The sequence below is a fragment of the Mandrillus leucophaeus genome, unplaced genomic scaffold (genome assembly GCF_000951045.1).
Source record: "Mandrillus leucophaeus isolate KB7577 unplaced genomic scaffold, Mleu.le_1.0 Scaffold7, whole genome shotgun sequence".
NCBI classification, from domain to species: Eukaryota; Metazoa; Chordata; class Mammalia; order Primates; family Cercopithecidae; genus Mandrillus; species Mandrillus leucophaeus.
Window position 1 is genome coordinate 6226175 of NW_012107585.1, and position 12088 is coordinate 6238262.

The 12088-nt window shown below is 39.6% G+C and overlaps 1 protein-coding gene across 1 annotated transcript in view; it reads right to left on the minus strand.

The window, feature by feature from the left end:
- Window positions 1-12088, minus strand: part of SPPL3 (signal peptide peptidase like 3) — a 173979-nt gene that overhangs the window by 79689 nt on the left and 82202 nt on the right. The gene's annotated exons all lie outside the window — the stretch shown is intronic.

The window sequence follows — 12088 nt, forward strand, 5'->3', positions numbered from 1 at the left end:
GAAAGAAAGATACGTTATATTTCAAAACTAGGGTTCTGGACTTTTATTAGTGGTAATAGCAACAACATCTAACACTTTAAATTCTCACATCACTCTACAAGTACTACATGTCTAGAAGTCCTTATCCAAAAAAATGCCTCGAGAACAAATTGATTCAGAATTTTTTGGAGTTTTACAAAGAAAACACCCCCATTACTGCAGTCTGGAGCAGTAATCTGTAATCAAATACTAATATTTCTGTAGTGAAACAAGAATATTCACACGAAACAGCATAAAGGTTATAAATAGCTTCATATCAATTTAGGTCAGGTTTTGCTGCCACAAGAATCAGAGAAAACTTCTGGGTTTTCATTTTGGGGTTTGGAGTACTGTGAATCTCTGTGATTATTAGGGTTTTTTAAGATCAAGAGCCAGATGCACTTCTGATCTTAGGTGGCCTAATTCCAGAGTCTCCCAAATTGACTTCAATATCTGCCCAAAACTGGATGACAAACTGAAGTTTCTATCTGTAATTATACAGTAATTAGCTACGTAATCCTCCCTGGGCAATCCTTTATATCTTTCTATTATCTATAAAATCCTCTTTGGGCCCAGATAAACTTGAAAGCCCAATTAAATTTTTCAAGGGTCTAGGTTTTGGCTGGGTGTGTGGCTCATGCCTGCAATTCTGACACTCTGAGAGTCCAAGGTAGGAGGACTGCTTGAGCCCAGGAGTTCAAGACCAGCCTGGGCAACAAAATTAGATGTGACTCTATGAAAAATTTAAAAAAAAAAATTATCCAGGCATGGTGGGGCACGCCTGTACTTTCAGCTGCTTGGGAGGCTGAGGTAGGAGGATCTCTTGAGCCCACAAGTTTGAGGTTGCAATGAGCTATGAGCATGCCACTGCACTTTCACCTGGGTGACAGAGCGAAATCCTGTCTCAAAAAAATTTAAAGTCTGTATTTATATTGTTTTGCTTTCAAAAAACAGAAATATTACCTGAAATACTCTTTCCATCTTTCATTTTGCCCATCATTGACATAGGTAAATCAGCACTGCCAAAGATGACCCTGTTTCCAGGTGACTAAAACTGGTATTTTCCTCTTTTAATCACCCAATATTTACAGATTTAAAAATGGCTTAATATAAATCTTACCTTACTCCAGCAGATATATATGAAGGTAAGCCATCATCTTACCTTGGGTAGCAACTCTGGTTCGTTTATTCAACCCATGGGAAATTCTTCTCTAGGGTCTTTTTAAAAAATGTGGCCAGCCCTAAGGCTAACTTACAAACTCTTCATTTTCCCTCTGCTAGACTGCTTTTTCCAATATTTGTTTATGCCCTTGGTCTCCTGAAGTAGGCTCAATTTTCACCTACTCTACAAGCTCATAAAAATGAGCACAGAGCGGTTTCAAAAATGTCTAAAGGTTTTCACTGCTGGTAACGACAGGGAGGAATAGGGCCCCTCCTGTATCATCCTCTGTTCTGCTCTTTGCCCACACAAAGAATGAAAGCCTTCATCAGCATTTCAGAAACAGACACAGATTTTACTACAGCAACTGCAGTTTGGGGAACTGGGGTAAGACTATGACGAATGGAGCAGGCAGGGAAGAAAAGGTATTCCAAGGAAAAAGGGTGGGTAAGTCTGGCCAATAATAGGAAATCAAAACTCACAATCTTATTTCACAGTCTCTCCCTATCCTACATTTCAGACTCTACCAAAGCATCAACAGAAATGTGTCATTCTTCAGGCCCTCCTACTGAGGTGTCTGTTCCCAGAGGTTCTGGACGGACATGAAAGACAGGAACTACTCTATTCTGAGATAAAGCAATTCTTACTGAAACACAGAAAGAAACTAAATACATGCATTTGAGACATGCCGAAATCAGGTTAGCCAAATGTATTGAAAACAGTCTTGAAGACTTTGTCAACTGACGTATCAATATAGGCCAGCTGTTCAGTTGAAATATTTTATATATTCATTATGAAGACCACTAATTCTTTAACTACATTCCAAGCCTTTACCTTAATAGACAAAGAGTTACCAGAAATGTCTCTCATATACAAGACTAAACTCTAAACCCTAAGATTTTTAGAGCCATGCTGGATTTTAGTAACTGCTCTATGGTCAAAAATCTATTTCTAGCTGCTTTACCAGCAAGTGCTTATAACACATATCCTGCTAAAAATCATGCCAAACTGAGACACAGAGAGTACTGTTCTATAACGTGTTCTATGTGTCAGCCTTCCAGCTATACAATGAAAGCATTCTTGTCCACCCCAAAACCAAGCAACTACTATTCTAACACTGCACAGACATTGCCTTAGACCAGCACTTCTCAAACTTTGTGGCTGCAGAACAATTTACACTCTTAAAATTGAGGACTCCCACAGAGCTTTAGTACATGTGGGTTAGTAGTATTTACTGTATTAGAAATTAAAGCTGAGAAAAAGTTAAAGTATTAATTTACTTATACATAATAAAACCATTACATGTTAACATAAATAACATTTTTTAAAGGGCAAATATCTATTTTCCAAAACAGAACAAAAAAATTAAGCGAGACAAGGGACATTCTTTACATGTTTGCAAACCTCTTTAATGTCTAGCTTAAATGGAAGATAGCTGGATTCTCATATCGGCTTCTGCATTCCATCTACTGCCATATGTTGTTTGAACTGAACTCTATGGGGGAAAAAATCCAGCTTTACACAGATAGTTGGAAAAGAAGGAGTACTTAATAGCCTTTTCAGATAACTATCAATATTCTTCTTTGATACTACACTAAAATTCAACAAGTAGTAATTTCTTAAAGGTTTACTGCAATGTTGAATTTGAAACTATCTCAGTGGATTTTTTTGGATTTTACTATATTACATTAAAATCCACTGGACTATCCTGAACTTTGTGTGAACCTTTTTACCCATGGGTGATTTTGTAACATCATGCACTGGTAATCTGGAAGACACTGATTCGCTGAGTTATGCTGCTCTTCCAGATGTTGTCTCTTTTCATTATACAATATCTGAAAAATCATATTTGTTAGTATCATTCTTGGGGCTCATGGTAGCAAATACAAATTTTCAAAAATTCTATTTTCACTTGGAAGCTCAAATTTTATCATTGATAAAAACACTTTTTTCCCCTTTAAGTGACAGGCTCACTTGATCTGTTTTTGAGAAACTATCTGCCAACTATGCACATCAGTCATTCTTTCAAGAAAAAATGCGATTTCAATTTTAAACAAATCTAGTTCAGTTAGCATCTCAAATGACTGCACAATCGGTTTCCTCAAGATAACCAACGGTACTTTGGTATATAGCGGAAGTGCTTTGTGGAAATTTTCCATTTTATCATTAAAAATTTCCATTTTATCACTTAGTGTACTCAAGGGTTGAAATTTAACAAAAGAAACTTACTGCTTCATCAAGAACATTCTAAGTGTAAATGGCAATTCAGAAGATAACCCGTGTGCCTGGTGGTGGAGAATACGATGATTACCAGTATTGCCTGGTGCCACCGCCTTGATTCAGGTGAGGGCGCACCAGAGGCTTTACCCACCATTGCTTTGCCACCATGAGAAAAAAGGTGCAAAAATGAAAAAGACAAGTAATGTTAGTAGTATTATGAAAACACTTTGATCCTATGGACCCCCATGATAGGGTCTCAGGAATCTCCCATGGTCCATGAGCCACATTTCGGGAATTGCCCACAAGTTCTGGCTATGCAAACTGCCAACACTTTCTCACATGTAATTGTTACAGATCACAAAACACCAAAAGGTGTTACAATTTTTTTGCTATCCAAAATTTCAAATTTAAAAATTATATGCAAAAAATGACTTGTATTCCATACCTAAAGAAATGTTCATTTTTTCCTTTATGGAAATATGCTGAAATAGGACTTAATTTGTATCTTTATCTAAAAATACTAGTCTAACATAATGTTGGAAATAATTCTTTTCCACATTTCCCCATATTTTAAAGGAAAAAACCAAATATGTATTATAAGCTTAATAACAGAATAGGTATCTTATCAAATAAAAATTTATTAAATTTAACCATTTACGTGCAAGGTACAAGTAGTAAATAAAACAGTTACTTAAGGCTGGGCGCAGTGGCTCACGCCTGTAATCCCAACACTTTGGGAGGCTGAGGCAGGAGGAGTGCATGAACCTAGTAGTTTAAGACCAACCTGAAAAACATAGGGAGACCCCCATCTTTGCAAAAGTATCAAAATATCATCCCTGCATTATCACAAAATATTTCATGGAAAGACATATATGAAATATACTATATGTTGATATTTTATATTTTACCAAGACTAGTACAATGAAAAAATGATTACTTCCATCGGAGATACAAAATCTGCTGACTAAGCAAATTCATATGAAAGAAAGGTATTACTCTTCAAGGCAGTCAAGATGATCTGCAGTAATTTTGTTTTCTAATATATCTTATTGCCTAGGATAGATAAGAAAGGATTTATTGTGGGGGCAGGGGTGAAACAGAAAGAAGACCCTACATTAAAGGCTTCGATGGCAATATGCTTCAACTTTTTCCTATGAATTATCCTCTAAGACAGGTCCTCACATCATAGTTTCAAAAGCATGTGCATTTTATCGTGATTTCAGCATACAACCAGCAACACACTGCAGTTTCTGTGTTCAACACTGCAGCCAGAAACAGCCCTGTACTGGCCGTAGCAAACATAAGGCAAGGGAAAAAAATTAGGCAACTGGTTTCCTCAGACAATGCCAATAGGTACAAGCTGGATAAAGCAGTTTTGCATTTTTATTTGGCCAAGGGACTTGTTTACAGAAAAAAAATTATAATGCAGCTTTTGAAGGTATCTTTGTATCACAATCCAAGACTGCTTTAGAACTTGTACAAAATAAATCTCCTTAAAAACTCGCAAAAATCTGTGCTAACAAGCTGGTCGAAATTACTATTTCATAAGAAAAATGCTACCGAATATCTAAATATCCTCTCAGGATATGTGCTCATAAAACTTAATGAAGCCTAAGTATTTGCCCCAAATAATTGAAAGCAGGGACTCAAACAGATACTCGTACACCAATTTTCACAATGGCTTGGCTGTGAATGATGGGTTGGGTTGGGTGGAAGTAGCCCAAGTGTCTACCGGTGAAGGAATGGATAAACAAAATGTGGTACGGCCATCCAATCAAATATTATTCAGCCTTACAAAAGAAGAAAATTCTGATACATGCTACAACATAAATCAACTTCAAAAACATGATGCTATGTGAAATACACCAGAAACAAAAAGACAAATATTGTTATGATTCACCTCATATGACAGACCTAGATTAGGCAAATTCATAGAGAAAGCAGAATAGCGGATACCAGGACTGGAGAGAAGGGGAATGGGGAGTTTTTGTTTGATGCATACAGAGTCTCTCTTTGGGATGATGAAAAAGGTCTGGAAATGGATAGCGGTGACTGTTGCACAAAACGTAAGGGAATGTACTTAATGCCACTGAACTGTACACTTAGAAACAGTTCAATGGTAAATTTTAAATTATATGTTACGTATATTTTACAAGAACAACTTTCATAAAACTTTAGGAAATTTTTAAAGACTGGTCTTAACCTCTAAAGGAACTGGTTTTTTACTGTATCAGTTTCATTAAAAGATTATTCCCTGCCATTTAATGCTGATAATAGTCTTAGAAATGATTCTAGAAACGAAGTCTTAAAAGCATCTATACAATTCCAAAATACAGACTTCAAGAAGAAAATTTCCAATGACTTATAAAAATGAATGCTACAGATTGACATTGAGTTATTTCCTAGGGGCTAACCTCTCCTCGTGACAAATTCTGTGGACAAGCAAACAGGAGCCTAAGAGTTTAAATCACAGTTCATCCATTACTTCTATCAGGACAAACTAGAGTTTCTATCTGGGATGATGAAAAAGTTGAAGAAGAAAAGTCTCCTGGGTCCCAGAGCAAGGAGGGATTTCTGAGACAGACTGAATTTCAGTAGCAAATCTCCTCTTCTACCTGCATATACTGCGGTCACCTCAAATTCAACATATCTAAAAGTCAAACCAAATCTATCCAACAACTTGCAGTATCTCATATCTGCTGCAAGCTTCAACTAGAATAAATGCCTGTGGTCACTGTTTCGTCCTATCTTATGTATCACCACATGCATGGTACTCTGCGAGGTACTGGCACTCCATGATGAAGACTCAGCCCCTACCACCCACCAAGAATTGCCTAATAGGGAGACAAAAAGAAGTAAACAGGTTACCAAATTATGCTATGGCACAGACAGGTGTAGGAACTCAGCATGGAGGCCCACGTGACAGTGTGACCTGCTGGGAGATCACAAAGCAGTCAAGCAGTTCAGTTGGGCTAGAAAGGAGAGAGCAAGAATGAGTGATCATGCGTGCAAGAGACAGAAAGAAAAAGCAAGAGCTAGAGCATATTCCCACAAAGGTGCCTGTGAGAGATGGAGAGTATGTGTGTGGTAGGGGGGAGTGGGGAGGACAGGCAACGAAAGGAAGAAAGGCCAGTTCACATAGGGCTACCAAACCTAGGGATCTGGCTGTATTTGCTGTCTTCCCTGGTATCTTCTTGTTATACTGTGCCTTCCATCCCCAGCACTTTATGGAATTTGCTCTCCCCAAGATCATCAACAATCTTGTTGTTACTTAATCTAGTAACACTTCAGTCAGTATTTTACCTGATAACCTCCCTCCCCTTGCAGGATCTGACAACAGTAGCTACTTCCTTTTCTTGAAACAATTTTATCCCAGCTCCCACGACATCCTACTGGATTTATTCCCCACTCTCTGGCTGCTCCTTACTTTCTCCTTCTCCTCTGCCCATCAGGGCTCTGTTATCGGTTCTCTTTACTTCTTCCTCCACACCTCATCTCTGGGTGGTACTGGCTACTCTCGTGCCTTTGGTAATCATCTGTATATGCTGACGATTCCCTTTTCCAAGTAGTAACAGCAATCTTTTACTGACTCATGTGCCCAGAACTGTCCTAAGTGCTTCCCATTATGATCCCCATTTTGTACAGATGAAAAACCTGACACAGTGGGGTGAACTAGCCTGTTGGTTTTACTACAGTCATTGTGTTTTGTATAATTCACTCTATCACAGAGAAATTTTGTTTGTTTGTTTTTGAGACGGAGTCTCATTCTGTCGCCCAGGCTGGAGTGCAGTGGCGCAATCTCGGCTCACTGCAAGCTCCGCCTCCCAAGTTCACGCCATTCTCCTGCCTCAGCCTCCCGAGTAGCTGGGACTATAGGAGCCACGTCCGGCTAATTTTTTGTATTTTTAGTAAAGACAGGGTTTTACCATGTTAGCCAGGATGGTCTCCATCTCCTGACCTCGTGATCCGCCTGCCTCAGCCTCCCAAACTGCTGGGATTACAGGCGTGAACTACCGCACCCAGTCCACAAATAAATTTAAAAGAATGGCATGAAGAATTGTTAGGAAGAAGCAAGCTGAAGACCTATGTATTACATAAAACCACTTTTATTAAAAATGGGACTACTTCACATTTCTGTGTGACTTGAGTTTTTAAAATAACAATAAATTTTTTTTAATGGAACACAGGATTCTGGTGGACACGTTAGCAAAAAAGACAAAGAAGTGTTAGTGATGTCTGATTTGGCTATATTTTTCACTTAAATACTAAAAGCTTGTGTTCTTCAGTCGGATATAGAATTTAACAAGTAATACTACAGAGTAAGTTCTATAGAATTTAATTTTCAAAGAGCCCAACTTAAATACAACGGTTTTCTTAAACTTTTTTTTCCCCCCCCCGAGACAGGGTCTCCCTTTGTCACCCAGGCTGGAGAGCAGTGGCATGACTGTGGCTCACTGCAGCCTTGACCTCCTTGGGCTCAAGTGATCCTCCCACCTCAGCCTCCCAATTAGCTGAGGCCACAGGCGCATGCCACCACACCAGGCTAATTTTTTTTTTGTTTGCAATTTTTGTAGAGATGGGGTTTCGCCATATTGCCCAGGTTGGTCTTGAACTCCTAGGCTCAAGTGATCCTTCAGCCTTGGCCTCCCAACATTCTGGGATTACAAGCATGAACCATGCCTGGGGCCTTCTTAAACTTTTGACATTGTTTTTCACACAGGAAACAGAAACAAGCTTCCATGCGCTATTCACTTGAAAAGACAATTTAATTAAGTAGCTACTGTAACAATACATTTCTAGAAAGCTTAATTGCAGATGGAATGGAACAAATGTTAAAGGGTAAACATGCCCCCATCCCCAGTCCCATTCTCAAAGTGCGCCCTTCCCTATATGACACTACCTTAAGTCTACTGGATAGTCATTATATTTACAACACAAATGGAATCTTAATTACTAACACCTTAAACTCATTTTAAAAAAAGAACAGATCCAAACTTATGTAACGTCAGTTTGATCCAGAACAATGTTCACAAATTTTAATTCATTAAATCCAAAATAATAAAGTTTTACTAAATTAATAATTGAAAAACTACATAATCTAATCTAGTTTGAAAAAACAAGCCTAACACACTAAAAAGGAAATTATGGCAAAAGCAGCCCCAGTTCAGTTAACTGAATTTGTTATCAAACAGACCTAATGAATTCAGAGAAAAATTTTTCTAGTGAGTTATGAAACACTAAAGAGCATCTGTTTATTGAGCACCTCAAAGGAGTCTGGCTTGGTAGACAGAAAATAGAGTGGAGGCGAGAAAACAAATCCCAAAAGAATAAAGGTCATGATCTTAACCCTCTAGTAACAGGGAACAGGTACACAGGAATATCATCAACAGGAGCAAGTATCGCTTGTCTTACAGAAGAGTGGAATTCCAGAGAGACTCACTGCAAGGTCAGCTTCTGTTTACAGAGGGGTTAAATTATGGTGTACTTGAAGCCAAGGTTTGTTAGCAGGATTTTAGCTGCTGGAGTTTTAACGTCATCTGAAAACATTACTTTTATTCAACTAGTAGAGTAAAAATCTTAAGACTGTATAATAATATTTTTGGAAAATTAATCAGGCAGAAATATTCAGTGTAGATAAACTGGGCAGAATAGACTAGAATCAAAAAGACCAAGTAAGGTTCTTATGATAATCTAGGCACAAGGTGACCAAGTCTACGTTAGTAAGAAGTGGAAAGAGGAGGTGCTATAGTCACAAACTATATTTTGAAAGAAGAACTAATGGGACCTTTCTTTGTCCAGTGTGTCAATCTCCAGTGACACATTCACTGGACAAAGAGAATGAAAGCAAGGCAAGAGTTAGGCCGGGCACAGTGGCTCATGCCTGTAATCCCAGCACTCTGGGAGGCTGAGACAGGCAGATTACCTGAGGTTGGGAGTTTGACACCAGCCTGACCAACTTGGAGAAACCCTGTCTCTACTAAAAATACAAAATTAGCTGGGCATAGTGGCGCATGCCTGTAATCCCAGCTACTTGGGAGGCTGAGGCAGGAGAATCGCTTGAACCCGGGAGGCAGAGGTTGCAGTGAGTCGAAATCGCACCATTGCACTCCAGCCTGGGCAACAAGAGTGAAACTCCATCTCAAAAACAGAAAAGAAAAAAAAAAAAGAAATCATGGCAAGAGTCAAAATTTCCATGGGTTATGACAAACTCAAACCTAGACCTACCTACCTACCTACCTTGCCTACTAACAGTGGTAGATACCTGACTGTGCACTAAAATCCCAATTTAGGCACTCATGTATGTAGCAGAGACAGTTAGAGGTCACAACTTAAGGCAGAAACCTTGACGTGGATCACCTCCACCTGGCCTAAAGTTTACCTAACAATAAGCCCAAACAGCACCACCAATCAGCAACATCCAGACACTCTACCTTCCTAATAATACGGAACTGAGGTGCTCTGCCTTCTTTTGACTTTAAAAGACCTATCCCATTTTTCCTCCCTCAAACCTCATCTCCCAGAGCCTCCACTCTATGCTAGATTGGGATCTCTCTTTGATAGTAAAACATTTCCTCTCAACACTCAATCTTCGGTTTCATTTTCCTCAACAGCTGCCTCAATGGAAATTAGGAGTTACTACAAGGAGAGATGAGAGCTGAGAAAAGATCATTCTGGGATACAACAAGAAAGAGTTAAATGCTGAGTACATGTGCTGAGCAAACTGGGGCAGCAACATACAAGAAAACTGCCCAAGGTTAAATGGACAGAAAGTGACAGAAACAGAATGTGAACAGTCAGTATGGCTCCAACAGTCCATGCTTGTATTACACCACATTACCCCTCTTAACATCAGCAGAAGAGCATAAGGGTTAAGAGTAGGCTATTTGAAACAGAGATTATTACACGTTTTAATAGGGATTATTGCACGTGATCTTCTACAGCAGTTTCAATAGAATTGTGGGGAAAGAGAAAGTGGGAATAGTGAGTTTATGTCATTTTCTATAGAAGCTGAGCAGTAGAAGATAGGAGAGAAATTGAATGGCAATGTGAAAAGTCAATAGAGTGGCTTTGTTTATGGGTTTTTAAGGATGGCAGGGGGTACCTGTGCCATTCCGAAGACAGAAAAAATAGACGCTCTTAGAGAGCAAAAGATTAATGATAACCAAATGAGGGAAATGACTATACGGGCAAGATTCTAGAGAAAACAAGAAAGAAAGGATTAGCTTTAGGAAAGAGAAACAACACCTTCTCTACTGAGACCAGAAAGGTCAGATAAGCAAAAACAAGCTGAAGCAGAGATGAGACTTTATGAAAGTACTCACGCCAGCAGGTCTCAATCACCTCCATATAACAAGCTGCAGGGTTAGTTATTCAGCATGACGTAAAGAAGCTACGTGCAGCAGGTTCAAAGAAAATGCAAGATTGGAAAGTACCCTAAGCTGAAATGTCCTTAAATTCAAGAATTGGTTTCATAAAATAATCACCTACTTTAATAAAATTCATAAGGTAGAAATTCTCTATATTGAGTTAACATATAAAAAGACACACCTAAGGCCGGGTGCAGTGGCTCATGCCTGTAATCCTAGCACTTTGGGATCCGCTGAGGCGGGCGGATCACTTGAGGTCAGGAGTTTGAAACCAGCCTGGCCAACATGGTGAAACCCGGTCTCTACCAAAAATACCAAAAAAATTAGCCGGGCATGGTGGCAGGCATGTGTAATCCCAGTTACTCAGGAGGCTGAGGCAGGAGAATTGCTTGAACCTGGGAGGCGGAGGTTGTAGTGAGCTGAGACTGTGCCATTGCCATTTTGGCTGGGCAACAAGAACGAAATCTTGACCCTGGGCAACAAGAATGAAACTCTGTCTCAAAAGAGAGAGAAAGAGAGAGAGAGAGAGAGACCTAAATTCCTTTCAAAGAATAATGACTATCTAAGCACTGTGGAAACGAGTCACGATGCCAAAGAAAGACATCAAGAGTTGGGCAAGGTAAACCACAGAAGGTTTCTCAGAAGATTGGTTGAAAAAAAAGGGTGTATTTTAAGCACAAGAAATGGCACATATAATAGTAAGAAGCTGGCAATGCCCCAAATTGGCTCAGCTTGAGAGGGAGCAACACCTAAGGCAATAATGAGAACAGGGCTAATGAAGAAACATGCAGAGCAGACAGAGAAGTGCCTTGTGATACAGAACAGTTAAGATCACAGCCTCTGTAGCAGATGGCCTGGGTTCAAATCCTGACTCTGTCCTTTGCAAATCATGTGACCTTGGGCAAGTTAGCCTCTCTAGTCTTCAATGTTCTTACCTATAAAATGAGGGTGATGATATGTATCTTACGGAGTTAAGCTCTCAATGAACGTTTCCCTTTTTTTGAGATGGAGTCTCGCTCTATTGCCCAGGGTAGAGTGCACTGGTGCAATCTTGGCTCAATGCAACCACCGCCTCCCTGGTTCACGCAATTCTCCTGCCCCAGCCTTCCGAGTAGCTGCGATTACAAGTACCTGCCACCACACCTGGTTAATTACTTTTAGTAGAGATGGGGTTTCACCATGTTGGCCAGGTTGGTCTTGAACTCCTGACCTCAAGTGATCCGCCCGCCTCAGCCTCCCAAAGTGCTGGGATTACAGGTGTGAGCCACCCCACCCAGCCTCAATGAACGTTATCTCGTAGGCAGAGTGTTAGTAACAAGTAAGG